At 36.8% G+C, this 20146-nt stretch overlaps 1 pseudogene; it reads right to left on the bottom strand.

Annotated features, from left to right (window-relative positions):
• Positions 1-17434: 17434 nt before the first annotated feature.
• LOC101572789 lies at positions 17435-18448 on the bottom strand (annotated as a pseudogene).
• Between the last annotated feature and the right edge of the window lie 1698 nt (positions 18449-20146).

The following is a 20146-nucleotide window of genomic DNA, read 5'->3' as shown; positions in this document are numbered from 1 at the left end:
AACAATAAATATAAACATTAGGCATGTAGGAAGTGCCTAATGCATGATAGTAATTACTGCTATAAAATTCAGTTACAGTGCTCAGGATGTGGATGAGGGAGCATAAGGCTGCTGTGAAAGGGCAATTTAAACTTTGGGGCTTAAAGAGATCATAAACATGATTATGGATAGCAATAAGCAGTGCAATAATTTCAAATTAGGCACACGCTTTAACCATTTACCATTCCAATTATTTCAATACAGAATGACCAAAAATTGCATATTTTCACTACATTTTTTAAAACAGAAAATATAATTTATATTATTAAATATAATTTTATTAGACTTATTCAATACAAGAATCACCTGGTTGAAATGACCCCTGCCCCAGCAGTGCCTGGGGTAGCCAATACATAAACAAATGTACTGACCAAGTGGCACTCAGGGTAAACTGCTAAGTAGCTAAGGCAGTGAGGCATTCTGTGAGCAAGAATTCCCACTATACATCAGTATGTTGTTGGCTTTGCCATCACCAAAACCAAATGCTTAATTCCATCACCTTAAAAAATGTGAGGCTTGTTTTGGCTCATGGTCTCAGAGGGTTCCACCCATGGTTGGCTTGCCCAGAGGTGGAAGCATCAGGTAGGAAGGGCATGCTCACTTCATGGCACCCAAAACAAAGCACAGGGCATGAGTGCCACCCAGAAGTTTACTCTCCAAAACCTCAGCCCCAGTGACTCAACTTCTATAATGACCCCACCACTGAACAGCCCATTCAGTTATGAACATCAGTGGATTGATCCACTGATTAATAATCCCATCACCCCTTTAGAAGTCTCTTAAACTCAATTTGACAATTAACATTAACTGACATAATTTTCAAAGAGGGAATGACCATAACAGTGGCAGTGGTCACTTGTAGGAAGCGTATGAGCATCACGGAGCAAGAATTTTTTTCAGAAAAGTAGAAGGGATCTCTCAAGTGATTGGGAAGGCTGAAGGATTGAGCTTTCCTTGCTGGGGCTGGTGTGTGTGACTGAGGGAGGATGAGCAGCAGTCACTTGAAAAGGATATAAGAGGGGAGGTCATCAGAAAAGTCAAGATTTCATTTAAAGCAGTTAAGGAACAAGGATGTTCCAAGAAAATAAATGGATGTTTAGAATTCATTACTGTGGGTAAAAAGTCTCTGGGACCACCTGGAAAGATTCAGAAAAAATAAAATCCCAGAAGATAGGAATTATTGACAGACCCTGACCAGTGGCACCCATTAGAGGTATGCTTCTCTCTCTAGGACTCCATGGTATCCTGCATATGATCTTTAACCCTTGAAAAGAATCTTTCTAAATGACTCAAACTTCTTTGTGATGTCATAGCTGGAGAGGGCAAAAATGCATTAATCAGACACAGACTTCAAAGAAATTTGAACAGAACAATTTTTTTTGAGAGAACAAATTTTAAATGCTAATTAACAAATGAGAATATTTCACATTATTTGACTATGATTTCCTTTCGACAATATACTTATAAAACACTAGAAATTTTCCCAAAGAAATGATTGCATTGTTGTACCTGAAAACTAATAGCACTTGCCTAAGCATGTCCTATACTAGAAAAGCATGAGTGCTTTGCTTGGAAATTAATAGAGGCAGAGAGGCAAGGATCGATTTTTAGCAGATGACTTCAGATGCTTCACTTTCTTTGGTTTAAAGAATTTGGTATGCAGACTATCTCTCAGCACAGCTCACACCTGTGGAGAGGACTTTGTGTTGTCCAGAACATGCTCTTGTCTCAGTGCCCGAGACAAACGGTAGGGGAAATGAGAGAGCTGCCTGTCTGACAAGTGCACTTGCCTAAGTCAACTTCAACTGTGGCTTTGCCTCAAATGCCAAGAGCTTTTCAAACAGTGGGGTTGATGATGCTAATGCAAAGCACTGCATGCAAAATAACAGAAATATCCATAATAAGAGACATAAGTGAAGATAATATTATCTTTACAAAATAAATAAAAGAGTTACAAAGGGAAGTTATGATAGAAATTGTTTCCTATTTAAACTCATTATTTTCCTGTGTTTTCTAAACCACTCAAAGGAGAGACTTTTAAGTCTTGTGCAGCAGAAATAAATTTTGTTGAAAAGTAAAAAGCAGTACAAACATTTTCCTGCCAGGACAAGCAATTTCAGACTAGGGAAAACTCTCTTCAGATCATTCAGACTTTTGGAATAAATCACTGCCTGCCGGATGGAAATAACTTCTTGAGAAGGATATCCTGAGACACTAATATGCTCAGAAATTGAATACTGCAAAACAAAGAGAACACTTACCATTGCACCTGGGCACTCTCCTGGGATTCCACAGCCTTCCCAACCACAATTTGAAGTTGTACCACAAGTTACTGTGTTTGCATTTGGCATAGAACAGAGAAGAGAACCATCCATTATTAAACAACCTTATTATTAACTGATCTGGATTTATACTAAATTGATATGAATTTATTAAACAGCTCTCTGATGCAAGTTCCAGCCTATTTTCCAACTTTTCCAACAAACTCATGGATATGGATATTCTGGAGTTGAAAGCTCAAATTCAGACCCTTCACCTGACCAAGTCTTTTCTGCTAAATACTGAACCTCACATATGACCACCATCTTCCCTAACCTCTAGAAAAACAATCACTTCACAAAGGAAGAAGTCTCTCTCCCTTTACCCTCTGCTCTTCACTTCCAGAAGACTCACTACCTTCAGACATCTTCTTGTAGAGACTATTAGTAAAGTAGATCTTGTGTGTGTCATTATAATATATCAAGTGGTAATGGAAAAAAAGTTGAGTCCTTGAGACCTAAGAGTTAATGAGGCTCTTCTGATGAAGATGGCCCTTCTCCCACTAATTCTTCACTGAGTCATAATGTTAAAAAAAAAAGTCACGGGGCAGGGAGATGGCTCAGTAAAATAAGTGCTTCCCTGGCAAGCGCAAGGGTCTGAGTTCAATCTCCGGTTCCGAAAAAAAAAATTAAATAAATTTAAAAAGTCAGGCTTTTCCTAAATTATGAGAGCTCCTTTTGGCTCCCTAGATTCTACCTCTCATAATATCTATGCTTATGTCAGAAGAGTTGAATGGCACAAAGAAAAAACCCATCCTGCCATAGTCACTGAGCTAGAATTCATTGAGCTTTCATGAGGGAGAAGTACACTTACATCTTTCCTGATGATTATGAATGGATAAAGGATGTTGTACAGTATTACCAGGTAGTAAGTCCTCTAGCAAGGTCAGCTTCAGGAGAACTATTTGATTTTTTACTTTGGATTTCTTTAAAGTTTCCAAATATCAATCACCATGACCTCCAAGCTGCATTGGATGCTTCCTTTTGGGTCCATTGCCACTCTTTCTTGCTAAAGTAGGGTACAGAAGTCTATATGCCTTTGTGCATTAAAGTTATAGATTTTCCATCATTATGCAATCCTTTCTAACTCCTCTCCTCCTCTACAAATATCTATTCTATTTGTGGAAAGAACAGGACAACTTTTCTCACTTCAGAGATGTCTGCCTGTTAATCTGGCTATGGGTATTAGGGGAAGTACCCTATGAAAAGATAGTTCTTCTATTCTTCACTATTTTAAATGCTGCAGCTCAGCCTCTTGATATACCTCATAAGTAATGAGGAGCTTAACCAACTTTGCCATAGAATTTGAGGACCCCTTCTGGCAGGCAGGTAGTTTAGGCCCTTCCAGGATCCTTCAATCTGCAATTTCATAGCAAAATTTAAGCATCCAACCCTAGTTGCTGCTAGTGTCATAGTATTAGATTTTATTTTTTCTGATATACATTGCGCTTATCAGCCATATTCAACAAAAAATAACCCACCTAGAGGTGATTGCTCCAGAGAACAGCAAGCAGCATGAAGCAGAGCAGAGGGCAAGAGCACAAGAGCCGCATTTGTTTTTTATGTATAATTCTTAGATTGTTATCTCCTATTTTCATTCTTGTTTGCTAGACTCACTGGCACATGTTTAGTTATCTGCTAAGTCATAGTTGCAGAACTACATCCCACTGTGAGCTTACACTACGTAGCAGGAACACATCCATAGGTGTCTTCAGATGTCCCTGAGTTTTGAAGCAGTTTGTGTGGTCCCCCACACTAAGTGCAGGCAGTACTCCATTAAATATGGATCTTTCTTGTGCTGGCTACAAATAAATCATTATTGCTGAGGTTAGTTAGCCCTTTGAACTTGTTTAGAATCACCTCTCTCCTGTCTTTTCAAAAACAGACAAGAATTCTCAATCCTGTTTTTCCATGAGCTGTTAATATTGTAATCTGACTCCACTTCTACACTGAGCACTGACTTGCCTAGTGTTGTGTTACTATAACAGAATACCACAGACTAGGTAATGTAAAAACAATAAATTTATTTCTTACTGTCCTAGAAACCAGGAATTCTAAAGGTGAAACAGGCAAGAATCACCTGAATATCCCCTTTCCCTGCACAGGCCTGGGAGTGGAGAGGTATGGATTGCTCAAGGGCTAAGAAACCAATCACTCTCACCTCTCTCTCTCTCTCTCTCTCTCTCTCTCTCTCTCTCTCTCTCTCTCGTTCTTTCTCTCTTTCCCTCTCATCCCCGCCCTCAATGTAGTGAAAAGCCTTGCCTGGGTGTGCTCCAAAACTGCTTCCAGGAGTGCAGTTTGACTGTCAGTCCTGATGCTTCCTTCCCATGCCCACTACTTCAAGTGCTTCTGCTGCCTCTTTGAAGAAGCCAAGAAGGGAACCACCCTTGTTGCCACTGAATGGGCCAAAAATAGCCCAGGCTCTTCTTTAGGACAAGAAAATAATTGCCAAACATACACCTTGTAGTAAGTAGCTACGTTTACTGAAGATCATTAGGTGGTAGCAGTAGGAAGAGGCAGAAAGAATAAAGGAAGAAAAAGAGGAACCCTCAGTAACTCAGACAAGGTAACATAGCCTTTACAGCTGAAGGAAGAGAAGGGAGAGGCTCCCTTAACTTCCCCATTTCTAACTATTATTTTTTTTTCTTAATGTGTTTGGTTGTTACAGGGTCTCACTATTTTCAGCTCAGACCCCTGGTGATTCTCCTGCTTTCAGCCTCCTCAGCACCAGGATTAGGGGCATACACCACTATGCCCTGACTCTGTGGCTGGCTCAGAGTGTCTAGGGGCAGGGCTGGTGTGGCAGGTGGTGCTGAGGATCAAACTGGGGTCTCTACACTTGCCTAAGCTTTCCTAAGCAGGCACTGTAGTTCACTGAGCTATCTCACCAATCCCCACTGTACTATTCTGATATGGATAAGATCAAGGACAGTGAGATATAGATCCATTATTAACATCCCCAACTTCCACAAATCCCAACTTCCCATCCAAAAGTACTTTAGTTTCAGCTTGAACATTTTCCCCAGAGATGCATAAGCTGTCAAACAAACAACTCCTATTTCCCCATCTTCTCTTTAAACACAAGCCATGACAGCTATTGCTCTTTTTGAGCCCCAGTTAAACTAGTAAAAATCCTACTTTTGGACCAATCAGCAGGTCAAAATTCCAACCAATTACTATAGAAATCTAGATACGAAAGAAAAGCCTAATGTTCAGAGGGAGCAGAGATCAATAAATAGAGCCCTAGGAGAACTATTGTCTCACTTGTAAATTCTAGAAAGCTGGGATTCAAGGCTGCAGATAACAGCTTCTCTTGCTGGTGGCCTGTCTGTTCTTTAATCCCTTGCTTGGGATGTTATCAGCTAGCAGTGTGTAAACTTAGTCTTAGGCAAATGGTGGAAGTGATAAAGTAGTTTATGTTCATGAAAGTAATTATGCACATTCCTTGCCTGCCTTTTGCCCTCAGTAGATGTGAGATTCTTCTGTGGTCTGGGCTCACTTAAGAGAGAGACTAATCTCAGTGAGATCTCGAGCTATCTTCATCTGGTCTTCTCCTCTTCTTTGGGCACCAACTCATAACATACAACAAATCACAAACCTTCAGAGGCTACAAAAGAAGCAGTCCCCTCAGTTGTCTTGGGACAGTCCCTGAGGACTTCTTCCATGTACTGTTCCCTTTCTGCTACCCCATGGGTCCTGTTAAAATAAAATTTCATTTTGGTGGTCTTATTAACCTGTCCATGATTTATTTCTAGTGTAGCATGAGTTTAGGAGGTACTGTAAATCTACTGAATTTACTCTGAGTAATGTGGGCAGAGCAATCTTTTCAAAATACAGAACTGAAAACACCATACCACAGTGATATACATACACAATATGTCATAGTTAAATCTTGGAAACAACCCAAATACCCATCAACTGAGAAATGAATAAAAAAGATGTGACATTTTTCTTAAATTGAATATCACTCAACTATTAGAAAAAGATAAACTCAAGGCCTTTATAGGTAAATGGATGCAACTAGAGACCATACTCATAAATGAAATAAATCAGACCCACAAGTGTAAACATGATATTGTCTCGCTAGTCTAAAAACCTGAAAGAGTAAATAAAATCTGAAAATTACAATAAATACTGTCAAAGAGAAAGAAATGTTCAAAGGGAAGGAACAATTGGAATGATGGAAAAGAAAACAAAGAAGGGGGAAATGTATATTATATATATATAAATTATATATATATATATTATCCAAGATATTATATATATATACATATATACACATTTATATATTTGTACTGCTGATATCTGCTAATCTATTGAAAAAAGTTAATGCTTCAATTTATTTCCTGTCTTTTTAATTTTTCATGACATTTTTGAACAAGTTTGCATACTTATATCTGAAAATTTGATTTGAAAATAGCAATAGGCAATATAACAACCACTACTGAATCCCTTTTATATTGTTTAGTGAAATTTTGTATCTTTTATAATGTTTTTTCTTACTATTTCTATTCTCTTTAAAAAATAAAATAAAATGCAATAGACACTAGATCTGTTGGCCCTGAAGAGAACCAGAGACCAGCAATCGAAGAAGATGAGCAGCAGCAGAGGCCAGTAACAGCAGGATCACCCTGTGGCATCCAGCACAAGTCACACTGGTTGGCTGCAAGCGGCAGCAGCAGCAAAGTACCCAAATGGGCTAGTCGACAGCATCCTGCACTGTCTGATTGATATAGGGAACTGAAACTCCCAACCTGACCTGGATGAGTTTGTATCCTCTAAAACTGAAGAATGAATTTTAGGAACAAATGGAGGTTAAAAGTAGACTATTTGTTGGGAAAGAAAGTTTCTGACTGAGGACAGAAGGAGGGTTGCTGAGGAAGTGGGTTGCCAAGGAAGCTGTCTCTTCCAGGTTCTTTTTATAGAGCAAACCATAAGGGCTAAGGTGTAGAAAATGGGAACTCGCTTAGGTGGATGTGGGGTGGGACAAAACTATGGTCAACAAATGGGATTACAAGCATCATTGCTCAGGTATAACTGATTAAGCCCAGGACCAAATGGGGAAGAGAGAAGGGAAGGGAGTCACATAGCAAGCAGGCACGAATATAGAGCAGGACTTTGTCCAGTAGCTAGCCGGTAATAGTTGGATTAGTGATCCTTCCAGTCTTCCTCAGAGTGATGATCAATCCCGGATGCTCATAGTTAGGGAGATAAGCATTTGTTTGATCTTTGGTGTTTAGGTCTGGCCCACAGTGGGAGCATCCTTCTTCCACACAGTTGCAAGGTATCTTGTCTTCTTTGCTATCGCTTTTGAGGGCCTGGCCCTGTCTGACTGCCTCTAATACATGTATCTACTTCTGCCATCTGCAACGATAATACTGTACATAAAATTTAATTCCTATTTTATTACCATCTAAGTCTCCAGGTCTTTCCTAAGAGGCATCCACTGCTATCAATCCCCTTTATACCATATTTGTAAAGTTTTTCAACTCTTCTTTTTTTGTTTTTTCATTTTCTACATGGCTGCCAACTTCATCAAAATACAATAGACTGATAAGTTTACAAACAACAGAAATGTATTTGTTATAGTTGTGGAAGCTGCTAAATCAGTGGTTGAGGAATCAGGAAATCTGATGTCTGGCAAGAACTTGCTTCCTACTCTGGCTTTTTGTTGTAACTTTACATGGGAGAATGGGACAGGCATCTCTCTGGGGTCTCTTATGTAAAAGTATTCATTCTTAGTCACAAGATCTCCTCCCCGATCATGGGCTGATCACTTCCCAGAAGCTTCCACCTCCTAACACCATCATATAATGGTTAGAAATTCAGTATATGAATGTGAGGGGCACACCAGCATTTATACTTATTGACTTGACTTTCATAACTTTTCTGTGCTCTTTTTACATGTCTAATCTTTCATCTCAGGTCTTATGTTGTATGTGGAACTCTCGCTTTTCTGTATATCTGAACATTTCTCATGTTCTTTCACCAAAGAATCTCTTCAGACTTTTCAATTCTGAAATTTCATTTCTTCTGGACAAAGTTGATGAAAGGAACAAAAAGGAAATTATCTTCCCCTCATATGACATATATCAGACTCATAAATGAATGAATACAAGCAGGCACTTCTTCCTCTATTTTTTTTTCACTTCATTTATCCCACAAATATAGGTTTTCCATTGTTTGGGGGGTACAATTTCAGTCAAAAACCATGCGTTTGATTTCATTCGTACTGTGTCCAGTAGGATATGGTAGAGAAAGCTACTTCAACAAGTGCTTGTGATGCTAAAGTTAAAGATTGCTTTCTTCAGAGATGACTCTACCTTATGGTTTTCAGGCTTCTACAGGACCAGTGAATCTTGGCCTGAAGGATAGTTTTAAACGCCAAAAATGTTTATTGTTCAAAAACAATGCATTTTCAGTGTGGGGTTGACTGCCTGCCGGAATCTTCCTCCAGCCAATGCACCTCTAATTTTTCTATGTTCATGATACATGTCTAATTTCAATTACATATATTTCAAATGCTTTCTCATAGTATGTTACTTCTATTATATTTTATAAAGAAACATAATTTTATGTCAAATTGATCAGTCTTTTTCTTTGTGACTTTTTAAAAATTTTTTTGTTTTGTCTTTTTAGATAGATTTTTTTTAAAAAATAAAGCATCCACTAGTGCAAAAGCTGCATACAAGGTTCCAGAAACAGTGCTAATCTGTTTTTATAGAGACAGGTTTGACAGCACAGTTGCTCTGTCACTTGACTGAGTTAGTGTCTTTTCTAAGATGTAGCCATCTTTTACATTAATCAAGAATAATTCAAAAGGTGATACAACAGGAGTCAACTTCCCTTCATCTTTCAGTATATTTCTTTAGTTCTGTCAGGGACACAGCACTGCTTTTGGTTTCCAGTTTTGTAGGAAGAGGTAGCTCCAGGATCTTGTTTTTTTATCACAGTAGCCTTCTCCCTCATGATAGGAAACTCATGCGGAATCTCTGCCCACTATGGAGTATATCTACTTCTAAGCCTACATTCCAGAGTAAGGAAATTATCTTGAGTCACTGGAATCCCACTAAACCATCACAAGATGGATTCGGGCCAAACTTCATTCATCACTTGATCATTACAGTTCCCTCTCTGATGATCCACTGTGGTATGCAGGGATCCTTGGAATTAGTGTTAGCTCAGAACCTGTATCTGATAGTCCCCAAGAAGTCTGAATAGTTGCCATTCCCCAGTGTCCATTTGCCCTACAAATGGACATATTATCTTTAAACAAGACTGAAAGGAATACTGTTATGGATTGTCAACTGGTGGTCAACTTGTTACACCCAACTGCACTAAACTAGCATGGTTCTGGGTGTAGAAGGCCCACCTGAGGCAACAGCTTCTCAAAAAAAGCTTCCCTAACAACCTCGATCAGATCTTCTCCAGTTCTTTCTGACTTTTATTACCTACTTTAATAAGGTTTATGTAATCTCAAGTCATAAACATACCCGTATGCTTTCTACTATTATCTTTATGTCTTGGTTTTCCAATAAAGGTCTTTAAAATATCATTTACTTTCTAATAAATGACCAGCTTTTTTAAGAACTATTTCTTGAATATTTTACATTTTATCTACTGACATTAAATGCCCACTGTACCAAACATATTAGCCTGGGATATTCCTGATGTTTTAGTCTATTCTGGTAACAGTTAGAAACCAAATTAACTTCTCAAAACAAATAAATCTTTGGGTAAAAACTCAAAAACCATTCATGTAGAAAAGTCTTAAAGCTTTATTAGAATAATTTCTTATTCTATACCATTTATAGTTGTTCCACTTCCCCCATAGAACTCAAAAATTGAAACAGCCTTGTAATAATAGTCTGCTTGTTGGGATCAATTAGTTGTACTAACAATGTGTACTAAAACACTATGAGAACCATAAAGTGTCAATGAAACTGCAGACTTTGTAGAAAAAGAGTTGAACAGGAATTAAAAAATTAAGAAAAAACTATTTTATTTCATCAATGAGAAAACTGAAGTACAGAGAAGTTGTTTAATTTGCCTAGCTTTACCAGGGACCATAAGTTTCCCAATTTTCCAGTGGCTTCCAATATGATTCCTATTTGAAGAAAGTGAAGAGCAAGAATTTAGACATGAAAGTTGGAATACAAATCCTATTCATCACTACACAAAGTCACTTCAATTGTATCTTATTGAATTGTATCAGTTTGTTATTGCTGGCATTAAATATCCAACACACACAAGTTGAAGGAGGAAAAGTATTTGGGCAAGTTTGGACAGGTTTCAGTCTATAGTTCTCTGGCTCCATGGCAGGGGATCGTGGCAAAGGAGAAAGAGTTCATGGTATGTCAGGCAGGAAGTAGGGCAGAAGGGGCCAGGGAGATACCTCAGCGGAATAAGTACTTGCCTGGCAAGCACAGGTCCTGAGGTCAATCCTTGGTACCACCTAAAAAAAAAAAAAAAAAGTCTCGAAAGAAGTAGGGCAGGAGATCAAGGGAAACTTATCTACCCTGTAGGCTATGCCCGCGGTGACAGACTTCTGTTTAGGCTTCGTCTCACAGTATCATACCCAGCTATAAACTACTGTGAACTAGCATATCTAAAATCCTATCACTTCCTAGAAGCCCACCTTCAAGCACATAAGGGGTCAAGGAGACGTCTACGTATAAGCAGTAACAAATTGAGTATTAAATGCTTTTGAGTCCTGTTCATCACTGCCTGAAGTGATTTCAATTGCAAAGAGATTAGATATTCCTGAGTACAGAATAATGCTTTAGATGTTCTCTTAGAATTTTTTCAAACTGTGTCTATTTACATTTACATATTTTACCCTGCATAAACAACCAGTTTCTGCATAGTTACAATTTTAAATATTGTGGAATATTTGTTGCCAAGGAGTTAAATATAAACAGACTAAAAAAGATGAGAAATATAATAATTAATTCTCATTAATGCTTGATTATGTATTATCACAAATTATTCAAAGATCTACATAATAGAATGAAATAATAATTAAAAATTATTCCATTTATTATATCAAGTAGATTCTCCATTTATAGTGACAGCACAATTACCAAGTAATATTTGATATAATAATTAGCTCATACCTACTATCTAGAAAATAATAATTTTGGTCTTTTTAGCAACTGAAAATCTGGTACTACCAGTAGATAAATGTGTAAAGTAGTTGGCGTTTATCATATCCTTGGTCATCAAGATATAGTAGCCATGATCATTATAAGCAAATTTATTCTAAAAGATAAGTAATCCTCGTTGTTTTTAAAAATGAATCAGGAAAACTAGAAGATCTAAAACAACTATTGAGTTATTTGTAATTTGGAACTGTTAGAACTATAATATCTACAGTGAATAACAGAAACAACAACAATGTTCAGTTAGATTCAGTGCAATCCGATAATAGAAAATATACTATCTCATTGAACTGTAAACTCCTAAAAGCCAAAAAAAAAAAAAAAAAAAGCAGATGAAGAAAGCTCTAGAGAAATATGGTCTCAGAATCAGATTATAGGCTGCAATTTCTTTTAACTTCCATGTATTAAAGAGAGAATTGTGGAAATATTTAAAATATAATCAATATGTGTAAGTTTCATAGGCTCTGGAAAAAATAAAAGGTTTCTATAATATTGATCAGCACAAGAGTTTTTGCCTATTCAATTTCCTGCCTGGGGCAGTTCTCCCCTCCTTAGGCAACGTGTTGGTCCTCCACTCCCAAGAGGTCACCATATTGATGCTGAACTTATTGCAGGCACCCAAACAGCAGAGGGCACTAGATAGCCCAGAACTCCTGGACTCACGCTATCCTCCCACAGACGCCTCCCACATGGTTGGGACAACAGGCACTGGCTGCCACACCCAGCAGGCTTCCACAATATTAAGAAGCCATTTTTGTAACCCAAATAGACTCATTGGCTTACACAAATCAAAATTACGTTACACTCTGCAGCCTGGGCAGCGTTTGCAGTGAAGGACCCCAAGGCATCAGTTGGCCAACTGCTCTGTGCACATCTTTGAGTACTATCGTGATCTGAACATGAACAGCTGTCTGAAGAATTGTCTCTGTAACACAAGAAGCAGTTACAGAAATAGAAATAGGTTGACCTGCAAATACAAACCTAACAAGTATTCACTGCTCAAGTGTTGAAATTTAAGGAATTACTGATATAAAGGAAAGAAATTCCTTTATATCAACAACCTTATCAACCCTGATGATGGTAAACAACAGTGACAAACACAAAATTAGGGTGTATCTAGACTCACAGAAACACCAACCCTGACATATTTGTGCATTCCATTAAACTTTTCCCCATGGATGGTAGCTGTAAAGGTAGGATCATTCGAAATAAAATTGGATGCATCCATGAATTTCTCCTGAAAATCTGAAGTTTAAACAAAAGACATGTAGTCTTTTGGCAAACAAGTATCCTCTTAAACAGCAATCACTATGATCCCAGGTATACCTCTCACCTCTGCCTCCCAGAAGTGTGACTGTTCAGCTAGTTTTCAACTGTAGGTAACTACCTCCAGTGACTATTCTCTGTTTAAGTTACTCAGAGTCACTTTCTTTCTGTTGGCTTCAGTATAATAAATGATGCCTAATATATCTGTCCAATGTAAAGTGTCATAGAACTACATCTGATACAATGAGTGCAAGACCCAGAAAAAGAATGAGGGAATAATGCTACACAAACTGAACCCTTCCCACAACAACTTCTGAACATAACAAGAGACATACATTGGTCTTAATCACACCTAATTAGGAGATAATTGATAATAGACCAGAAGGTACTTAGAAAGTGTATCTATGCATGGGCTTCTTTTATTTTTGCTTAATGATTTGCAATTTTGTACTTTATTATAAAATATGAGTCTATTCTCAAAGGGTTAATCAAGTCATTTATTCAACACTTAAACCTCATAAAAATGATTCTTGAAAGATACTGGAATCTCATGTTTCATTGTTATACAGACTATAAAGGTCTAATAAATTAGATGAGCTCTTAGAATTAATATGCATTAATTTCATAAATAATGAACTTTATTCCAGGAGATTTAGCATCTCTGCTTCAATGTTTAGATCTTTAATCCATTTTGACTTTAGCTTAGTGCATAGTCTTAACTATCCAGCAGAAAAGTATAAAAACGAAGTATAAGAAGTAAAGCCATGCTGTTATGTTGAGCTGTAGGGGACTCAGGTCAGCAATTTCTGACATTGCCAGTCAGGCGGAAGACCCAATACTATTATGGGCTACTGGACTCCTTTAGAATATTTTGCTGAGTTACCACACCTATAATATTCAAATAACAGAACTTAACAAAAAAAGGGGATACAGATGAATGTCCATTTTGTATCTGGGTATTCAAAGTGGTTAGGATAGATATATAGTTACATTCTCTTAATGAATAGAGGGATTTGTTCTAATAGTGTTTGTAAATAAGATATCATGTCCGCACCTTGTACAGCAATTAACCACTAGGAAGAATGTATGCAATGTGTTAATTATTGAAACTGTCCTAACAATTTGGTTTGAAACCGTCTCATTGCTATTTGTTTCTCAATAAAATTATGGAAAAAAAGGAAATTTATTTTGGAAAATCCTGGGAAGGTGATGCTGATCTTTAAGATGAGCAATGTGGGGACCCCAAGAAGGCAGTGACTTAGTTGATATACTTTTGCAGGGTAGTTTTACTGGCTAAGTGTGTCAGTTCACTGTATATTATGCTATCCTAGCAAAATGCATTTCTAAAATAACTAGATTTTGAAAGTACAAGGACATCATCCACCCTCTGTAATAGTGTTTTTAAATGTTTTATAGCAAAGCTGTTTACTTCACTTAAGTACATAGGATAAAGATGAAATAACATTATTGAACTGTATTAAAGATAGTAAAGTTATGTGAAATTAGAGCTCATCAAAATTCCTATTTAAGAAACTTCTGTTTATTCCTCTATTGGATCCTAATATATTTGTTTTCCAGTGACCTTTTCAATATAATTGTTGGCACACTATCACACTATTGAAGCTTGCCACTTCTCTATGGCTTATATTATGTAACCTAATTAAAAGTAATTGTTGAGTCCCAATACTACTTAATATACATTCTGGATTACCGATGCTGCTGAAGTACACTTATTGTTAGTTTTGCAGGACTATGTTTCATTATGTTTCATTATGCTAAGTCTTTATGTACAATGGATCTAATAATCTTGATAAAACCAAGAAAGTGCTATGAAAGATCTGTAGCTGTTTATTTAGTTCTGTCAAAATTGAGATTTTTTTGTTGGCTAAATTTTATTTCTTGACAAGATGGAGAGTTAGAATGATTTTTATTTGGATAAGTGTTTACTGAAATAAATAATATCCTACTTTTATGGTATCTATAATAATATAGAATGGTATTTCTAAGTCATATTTATATAAATCAATGTGTATTATTCCTCCAAAAACTGTGTGGTGTGATGAGTGTATCATTAAGCTTAGAAACTTACACAGAAAATGCACTTGAAAAAGGCACAGTTACCATTCAGATTTCGAAGGATAAATTTAGAGCTCCACACAAACTATTCTTCTGAGACAGATTTAAAAAGTAAAAAACACAAATGGGATATTTCTGTAAATTGTTATTCAATAAAAACCATGATATAGTTATTATTCATGACATTTTAAAAATTTAAAATTTTAATAACTCAGATAAGAAAACATTGATATTTTTCAAAGAAATTTCACATACAACATCCCATATTTGTTTGTTGTTGTTTAGGTATTTGGTACAGGGTCTCTCTATGCAACTTGAACCCATAGTGATCCTCCTGTTTTCAGCTTCCCCAGAGCTGGAATTACAGATGTGCACCACCACACCCAGACTAAAATCCCATTTTTAGTATCAACAAATAAAACATGTATTGCAAGTGGCACCCCAATTCAAAATGAAAAATTTGAAATTCAAATTATTCAGTCTTCTTACCCTAGAGTGTTCAGAGATAGAATTTATATTTTAACTTTCTGCCTATGAAATGCTCTGTTACTTTACCACTATGAAACATATTGTGTTGCCACAATTTAAAACATTTTTAAACTATCCTTTTGAAACTTCCTTCCAAATCAAGTTATGAAATAAGAAAGAAAGGTAATGCATAACTTTCTACCAGGTGTCTTACATTCCTGTGGCAAGTACCTATTCATGATTTCTGAAAAACCTTGAGATTATAGAGATAAACATTCTATTAATGACAGAAAAATTTCACAGTAATAGAGGAAGTTACCCCTCCTTTAATCAAATGATTAATTCCATATCTTTTGCTTATTCTGTACATAGTAGTGTATATAATAGTGTAAACTCATTACTACATAAGATAAAATTACCTCACTACACTTACAATGAGTACAATGAAATACAAAAATGAGCAATTAAAAATCAAACATGATAAGTAGTCTGATGAAAAGAATACTTTTTCTAGATGATATATTTGAAATGCCATCATCGCTGCCATACATGCAACAAGAGAATCAAGTTTAAGCACATAAACTTTAAAGTTATGTTTCTGATGTTTTCATATCTTGATTTTTAGATGGGTAACTTTGAAGAGGTTGCTTGATTTTGTGAAACCTTAATGCCTTATCAAACTGGGAATACCTCAACAGGGTCACCAGCCCCAGCATGCATTGGAAGATTACTGCATCCAGAAAACATTATAAAATTCCATCTGTGAGAAGAGAGAAGGCTTAGGAAGCACAGAATTGCCAACACAGAAGGTGGGAGTAGAAATTAATTCTGTCCTCCTAAAAGACAGGTGATACAGTGTTGTATAGGAAAATGAGAAGAAAAACAAAGAATACTGGCTAAGTGTCAGAGAGAGTGTAGCAAATTTGACAACTGCTAGGTTCTAAAGGATACAAGAAATTTGAAGTGAATGTGGAGTTTAAGGACCTTCTGTATTTAACATATGCTACTGTATTTAATTAGCAGCATCCCTGTTAGTTACATCTTGGAGATGTCTAAGTAAAGCTCAAATCCTGTTCTTAGTTACACTTGCTGTGCTGGACTGTTTCTGTGTATACTTCACTATACCTGAACCACTTTGTGCTGAGATTATTTGGACTACACGGGTTGGTGATACAAAGGTCAATGTTACACAGTGTTTATAGCATAGTCTCATAAATGAATTATTCAATAATTAAATGTTACTGTTATTTTCATAATATATTCTATTTTCAGAAAAGTTAGAAATTTTTGTTTTACTTTTTTATGTGTGATATTATTTGAATTTAAGGAAGCTTATAAAGATGCATATAAGTAAAAAGATCAAAGTCCAACAATATTGCATATATGTAAGGAAATCAGGAAATAAAAGAAATTATTTGCACAGGTTCTAAGAAAAGCTACAACATGTGAACATAAGGTTCTTTGCTTTCTATAACTAAGGCAAAGAGAAAGTTTGAGTAGATTACATGGGTCCAACGTCTAGTAAAATAAACTTTTAAATTATAATTTAAACATATTTACCTGGTTCTAAGTGTTAAAAGAACTCAACATTAAAGTGTAGGGGCCAGGGAGATAGCTCAGTCAATAAGCTTTTGCCTGGCAAGTGCAAGGGCCTGAGTTCAATCCCCGGTTGCAAAAAAAAAAAAAAAAAAACACAAAAAAAGGAAAAAAAAAAAAAAAAAAAAAAATTAGTGTATAATAATTTCTTGTCCATAAAAATTATGATGATTCATCTGTGATATTAAAGAGTTAGGCTCTTTTTAAAAAGTTCAGTCCAGAATTGGTTTTTGAAATTTCATTTGTGAGGGCCGGAAAGATAGCTCAGCAGACTAAGTGCCTGATTAGGCAAATGCAAGGACCAGAATTCAATCCACCGTACCACATGTCACATCGGCCCCACCCTTGGGTGTGCTGAGCCGGCCACCAGGACCAGACATGGTGGTACATGCCTGTAACTCCAGTGCTGGGGAGCCTGAAACCAAGAGGATCACTAAGAGTCTGAGCTGCATAGTGACACCCTGTACCAAATACTCAAAAATTTTAAAAATAGATAAATAAAATAAAATTTCATTTGTGCTCCTTGATGGGGGCATAATGAAGTTCCATGGATTTGTTTACTTTCCAGCATTTCTCATTGACCAATTCTAAAGAAAGAAAAAGAGTCACTTACTACCATGAACCAACCACTAGCTATTGCTATATAAATTGTATACTGCTTCTCACTGGCCAAATCATGATTCATCTGATTTGACTCTCTTTTGCTTCACAGTTCTTCTAATGCTAACCTCATAGCCAGATACTTCGATATGTGATCAACAGTGGAATTAGCTGAAGTCTCTATGTATCAGGTCTGTGCACTGTTGTCTTTTTCCATAAGTGTAGGATGAGGCCTGAACACTAACTCAATTTCACTACCCCATCCATTACTGGATGAGTTGCTACTATTGCATTATTATTATCAAGTGAAATCCCAGAATGATTAAATGTTTTGGTTCATTTGTTACTAGGGTCTGCATCCTGAGTGTTATGTGTGGATGCGTTACTACAGTGACCTGTCACCATTATCTTCTGCTCCACTACCTATTTCAATCTGTTGTTTCTTGCCTCGCTGCAATCTGTTCATGGCCTGGATCTTCAGGCCCTTTCAGTGCTGTGACTCAGTGCTTGCTGATCATTGTGCTTGCTGATCCTGGGTAATTCTCTATCTTAATGAGCTAAATGTGCATCACAACTTGGGAGAAATTTTGCTTATGTGTTTCTCAAAGTTTAGGTCTGGCCTTAGCAATCTTTTGGAAACTAGTTTTATTTTTAGAAGGTAGGACACTCTTTGTTGTCACTTCTCAAGATTCTAATAATACAGTCTGCACAAAAACAGTGCAAACACTTCTTTGTAGTCATGGTGTTCTTCAACAAAACCAAACAAATTGGATGCATTAATTTATTGTGCAGACTTCTAAGTGAAGCCACAATTTCCAAACCATCTTTTATTGCCTCCTGAGGTGTTCACTGTAATCAGTATATGCTCAGCTCCCATGTTTTGATTAATGATTGAATTACATTTGTCTGCACATCCTGAAACATTGCTTTCATGGTCATTTTGATCCTGAGGAAGAACCAGAGTTATATGGTGACAGATCCAATGAATAAAGTGAATGAGGACACACCATAATGTTTTTATATAGTGTACAATATTTTTACTGAAATTTCTCAACAGGAAAAAGTGCAGAGGGCCAGAGAGATAGCTCAATGGCTTAAGCTGCTTCCTGGCAAGCACAATGTCCTGAGCTCAGTCCCTGGGTAACAGAAAAAATAATAAGTCTGGTGTATGAAAAACTGCAGAGATGCCTTATGTATAGCTATTTATTGTATATCTCTCTTTGAAAACTGAAAGAAAAACAGATTTTATAAAAAAAGCAAACTCTACTGGAATGGAACTTTCTGGTGATTTACCTTATCACTAAGATACAATGTGGGAAGAATTTGGCCAATAAACCTAAAGCAGACCCACTGGATCAAAATTTTGAAGACTATAGTTCAAGATTAAGTATTTTTAAAGTCCCCAAGACTCTACTATCAAACAATATCAAGGAGACTGCTCATTGCTCCCTCATATCCTTGCTCTCTTCTGTCCTTTCAGGAGTAGAGCCCTTGCCTTCTGTTGAGCATTTGACTGCTCAGAATATGAAACAATCCTCCCAGTCTCTGTGTGACAGGTATTGCCAAGTGACTAAGATTTATGCCGAGGAGTCTAATAAAAGGTGGTACCCTTCCTTTCTAGAGTTGCATAGAAAGGAAAATTATCATGCCTCTCTTAGCTTGCTTATTCCTATAGTATAAATCCTGGAACTGTAAAACTTACTGCGAAAATGATAACCACAAACAAGGGAATAAGAGGAAAAATAAAGGACAGAACCTGGCCTCTGGGCCGGGAGAGATAGCTCACAGATTAAAGCACCTGCTTAGATAGATGCAAAGGTCAGAGGTTCCATCCCAGGCATGCTGTACTAGCCCCTCCCCGGGGGGGGGTGGTTAGCTGGTGATTGAGGCTGGGTGTTTTGACTCGCACCTATAATCCCAGCACTTGGGAAGCTGAAAAGAAGAGAACCACTACAAGTCCCATCTATGCAGTGAGACCCTGTAGACTGCACTAAATATAAAAAAAGAAAAAGAACCCGGCTTCTGAAAGAGCTGATTCAGAGTCACCTAGAAATTTTCTAAACGTTAAAGTAAGGTCACATTTCCCATGAAGAGGATGCTTCTATTCTGGTCTATCACAGCAGGAAATGGCCATTTTTTCTGATATATCTTAGAGAAAGAAATGTTAGGATTCATTCCTGGCTTAATCTTTTTAGACATGAGTATCATCAATTAGAAAATGATTAGAACCCTTATGGTATACTTTTATGACAATGTATCCCTAAAGTATTTATTGCTATTAAATCAAATTTAACTGAAAACCAAAATGCAATGAATGTCATGTGAAATTCAAAGCTATATCTGTGTAGTTTCCTATTCAGTAAAGAGTACATTAAAAATCTAAAAGTCAGTCTCTTTCCCTCTCTACTTCCCTTTTTTTCCTTTCTCCTTCCTCTTTGAAAGTTATGAAAGGGGCCAAGGAGATGGCTCAGTAGAATAGGCACTTGCCTGGCAAGCGCCAGGGCCTGAGTTCAATCCCCAGTTCTGAAAAAAAAAAAAGATAGATAGATAGATAGTTATTAAAACATTATTCATATAATTTATAAAAAAGAAAGCCAGGAAATAGAAAATCCTACCCCACCA

Source organism: Octodon degus, unplaced genomic scaffold (genome assembly GCF_000260255.1).
Source record: "Octodon degus isolate 3935 unplaced genomic scaffold, OctDeg1.0 scaffold00040, whole genome shotgun sequence".
NCBI classification, from domain to species: Eukaryota; Metazoa; Chordata; class Mammalia; order Rodentia; family Octodontidae; genus Octodon; species Octodon degus.
Note: the sequence above shows the minus strand (reverse complement) of the source record. Positions and strands in the feature narration are given on the sequence as shown.